This window comes from Lactuca saligna, chromosome 1, assembly GCF_052625555.1.
Source record: "Lactuca saligna cultivar CGN05327 chromosome 1, ASM5262555v1, whole genome shotgun sequence".
In the NCBI taxonomy this organism is placed as follows: domain Eukaryota; kingdom Viridiplantae; phylum Streptophyta; class Magnoliopsida; order Asterales; family Asteraceae; genus Lactuca; species Lactuca saligna.
Window position 1 is genome coordinate 85,102,585 of NC_136417.1, and position 4,855 is coordinate 85,107,439.

The 4,855-nt window shown below is 34.8% G+C and overlaps 1 pseudogene; it reads right to left on the minus strand.

Annotated features, from left to right (window-relative positions):
• Window positions 1–1,009: 1,009 nt before the first annotated feature.
• Window positions 1,010–2,875, minus strand: LOC145009285 (DEAD-box ATP-dependent RNA helicase 20-like; annotated as a pseudogene).
• Window positions 2,876–4,855: the final 1,980 nt, after the last annotated feature.

The window sequence follows — 4,855 nt, forward strand, 5'->3', positions numbered from 1 at the left end:
AAATACACACTACATATAAAGGTGTCGATATTCTGATTGCATGTACTTAATATATAAAGACTCCAACAATAAATAGATATGTTATGTTACCTTGAGACACCTTTGAAGGGGATCCAAAATGCCATACCAATTTGGGATCTAAAATGCAATACAATAAAGAAATCCAACATAATTAATTTTGCAAAAGAGTACCTATAACACCAATGTTTATAAAGGTCCCCATGACTCCATCATTACCCTAGTCCATGTACTCCAAAATCTTTCTTGTTCCTGCAAGCTAGCTGTAATGGCATTCCTGCAAGTGCTCCATCTCCCCTGGATCCTTGAACAAAAACCTAAATAAATTTTAAACTTTTATTTATATTCGAATATTTTTTTTTGTTGTATATACAATAACTGAATTTGACATTTATAGTTTAGTAGTTGGAATTGGAAGAATCATAATTTGTCATGCCTTTAATTGGCAGGAAATGGAATGGAATTTAACAAAAAAGGAAGAATAGAATTGAATGGTGAATCCCATCAAACATGGAATTTGAAGGAATTTGATATAATTTAATTCCATCCATTTTCCAATCAAACATGCCATGGAATGGAATCTCCAATTTCAATTCCATCAGAACCATGATAAGCATACCTTAACACATTTTCCATCATTTGAAAATGATAGAGCAAGAACACGCACAACTTCCATCAAAGTACCTATTCGATATACATCCTGTACATAAATATAATTTATATTTATATTTTATAACAATTCAATTATTGAAAAAGGAAGTGTTCCTCACTGTGTTGGGGTTCAGCTTTGGCTATCATCAACATTACAAGTTGTCTCAGTATTGTCCACCGCCACATGGAATAAGCTGCAGAAGAAAGTTCAAAGGAAGGAAACAAATTCAAAATTCTTAAAAAAATTAAAAATCTTAAAAAAAAGCATCCAAGGACTTCGATACCTGTAAACTTTAGTTCCTTATCCAACTTATCCTACAATACATCTGTCACACCCTTCTCATCCGTCACGAAAACCCCCATGACCTATATAAATCAAACATCAAAGCTTCAATAACAAAACCAAAGGGCAAATCTGTCATTTTTTTGGAAAAATCAAACCCAGCCAAACGAACCTGAGGGTGGAGGAGGTGCACCTCGCCCTATTGCCGCTAAATCAGGGTTGACTTTCTGACCGGCCTCCTGAAGTATGGCAATAAGTTCCTTAGCAAACCGAGCATTTGTTGTTGTAAAGAAAGTGTATGCTGTCCCTTTAGCCCCGACTCTTCCTGTTCTCCCAATCCTATGAACATAATCTTCCAAGGAACCCGGGAAATCATAATTTATCACATATTTCACGCCCTTCACATCTGTAGCTGTCATTATTGGACTTTTACTAGCTTTGAATTCGGATAAATCCTAATCTCTTTCTGCTTGACTTTTATTTGCATGGATTGATAATGCGGGCCACCCGTCCATTCTGAGCTGGCGGGTAATTTGGTCACACCCTTTCTTCGTGTCCATAAAAATTAGAATTCTACTCCCATCCATGATGTCATCCAACAGTTTCACCAATCTGAAAAAAAAATTATCAAATTTTATTATTTTAAAGCTTCTAAAAAGTTGAAAATAAAAAATCATCTATAAAAATGGCCTGCTTACTTGTTGTACTTTTGATTCTGAGTAACAATATCAACATGTCCAAATTTCAAATCATCTATAAAAATGGCCTGCTTTTAAGTCTTGTGAACTAATAACCACCTGTCCAAATTTCAAATGTCCAAAAAAAAGGATTAAATATGAACACATGGTGAAAATAGAAAAAAAGTAGTCACTTTGTATGGGTTGTAAAGAAACTATCTTGCAAGTTGTTCGACTTCCTTTGGCCATGTAGCACTCCAATAAAAGGTTTAAAAATCTGGTCGCATCTGTGTATATACAAAAACCCATGAGATAAGAAAAATTGAAATATTTTAGTTTTCTCTTATTATAAAAGGCAGGTTAAAAACTACTAATCACAATTCACAAACCTGTGAAACAATTTTTTTCATTTGAGGTTCAAAACCCATGTCAAGCATCCTATATGCCTCATCCAACACAAGGTAAGTCACCCTCCTCAGGTTTGTATGATGAGACTCCAACATATCAATCAATCTTCCAGGTGTAGCAATGATAATATGAACACCTGAAAGAAAAGATTTAAAAAAAATGATGATGAAACATGTGCTTTAGGCACAACAAAGATAGATAAATAGATATAATGCTGGAAAATGTTGAATACGCTGAAGAAGCATAAGGATATACCCGATCCATAGTAGTAAATTCATCTTTGAGCTTATCACCACCTACCTTTCTGTAAATCACGAACTTGAGGAACCTTTGGAACCCCACCATAAATGCAAGTATTCTTAATCTTTGAAGTTGTGCCAAATTTAGTTGCTTCTTGTTGTATTTGAACAGCAAGTTCACAAGTTGGAGCTAAAACTAACACAATCGGTCCATCTCCTTTTACTGTGATACCTGTAAACTCGCCGGAAATGGGTTATCCTATTCATTTTCTGATTGTGAATTTGACCTTCACGTCCTTTGTGCTCATTCTATTACCGGTACTTCCCGTACTTATCAACCCTCAATGGTTCACCCCAATCAAACTCATGGTCAAGAAATGGATCCATAAAGTGGACAGAACTCTTACCAAGCACAAAATGTCTGCCCTCCTACTAGTGTTCATAACTCTATTACTAATTTCCAATATTCTTTCGTGGCTCCTGTTATTGTTGGGGTTCAGCTTCGCGATTGCAGCTCTACATTTCTCTTCATCCTGCAATAAATGCTCTAGTTCTTCTATTTCTTTCTTAAGTTCACTAACTTCCTCATTCATATACATCTCTATCACCTGATCTTATCCTTCCACTGACTCAAGCTCCTACATCATGAATTTTTATGAACGTTTATAATTAACTATTTAAACATAGTTTCTGAGATTATTAAGTTTAAAATGTGATAGAATATCATCTTAAGACTTAGCTGTTCATCAAGTGTGAAATGTTCTTTGGTCCAATCACAAGAAGCACCAAGTCGCCTTATCTGAAGTCTTCTCTACCTGATTCAACCCTCTTAATTCATTCAGATGCCAACATTCTTTCAAAAACCAACTGAAAACAATATCTGTTAGATATATAATATATTAACTAAGTAGACTAATACCATAATCAGAAATCCATTTGTGGAAAAACTCAAACCTGAGTTGCATTGCCAACATGATCAGTTCCAGAGAGCTACAGTGTAGGTCTGCCCTTCATCCTCTTGTATCTGATCATAATATCCTGGAACACAATTGAAAATATGAATGATTTGTTTATTTACACATTGAATAAAGAAAAAATGATGAATTTTACAAAGTTTTTATGTGAATCTATGTTGTTAGTAAACATTTACCAAACCTCAAGAGTTACAAACATAACATGTCTCATGTGCAATGAACCAGTCACGTTTGGAGGTTGCATTGTGACAACAAAAGGTTCATTTCCCTTATCAAAGTTTGGCTTGAAATGCCCTTGGGAATCCCACCTAGAAGCAATCAATGATTAATACATAGAAATGATGATATGATAATCATTTTTTTCAGTTAATACGAAACATGGCACATTCGATCAAAAGTAATACCAGTTGCATACACTCTTTCCAGATGAATTGCCTTCAATCTGGTATAATAAAAGTGGATACTACTTAGACATATATATATATATATATATATATATATATATATATATATATATACACACACACACACACACACATTTAGGCTCATTAAGTGTGGCCATAAAGCTAGGGTTCCATGATACAAAAGAAGAACTTTGAAATTACCTGGTTCGATTCAACACCCCCATCAGAAAGGTTTCCATTATCTTCAGATTCATCTTTTATAGCACCTTTGTGAAAACATGTGAGAAAAAATTTAAATTATTGACAACCAAATCAATAAACAAGAAATTTAAACGCCAGATGTTGCAGGGTGTATAATCTTTATGACTAACAGTCAAACATTTTACTTAAATATGTGCAAAATCAAACAAATGTTTTTACTGGATTGTCATAATTATATTGTACATATGTAACTAGCCCTAATTCGTATATCTCCCTTTTTAGCACGATAAGAATCCAAAAATCACAAAGGTTAAACTATGTGTCATTGTGATTTCTGCCAATTTAACTCTGAATAAGTCCCCATATTTGACCCATTACTGCTTAACTATAAAAAAAAATCGGATATGAATCACAATTGTAACTGAATGTGATCGACCTCCAAATACAATTATATTGAAGGCTATTTGACCATTTCAAATACGATCACAATTGAAAAAAAAATATGAATCTTAAAACAATTAGGTCAGATCAAGGGATTGCTTACCTGTGGACGACATGAATAACCTCCATCAATGATTGAACTCATTCGATCCATTTAAAATCCTACCCTTTACCAAATCGATTGAAGACGTCATATTGAAGGGTGTTTGTAACTGAAATCTACGAGATTGATGATTTTAGTAAGCTAAGTAAACAGATGATGGAGTGTTGACATGGGGAAATATGGATTCGAGCCCTATAAGCTGAGAAGTAGACACATCTATGAAGCGCGGTACTTGCAATCGATTTGTTGGATTTGCTGGTCTGATTTTTAAGAAGATTTTGTGTAGTTCGGAGAAAAGTGCTAGTTCTTCCAAAGTTTGGGGGGATGGATCACTGTAACGGGGCTTAGGTCTCCTACAAGGAGAAGCGAGCATGAGATCACTAGACCTGAGGTTGCCGACAAGGTGAGGTTGTTGGCAAGGTGATGTAGCCGACAAGGTGAGGCGAGGTGATCAGG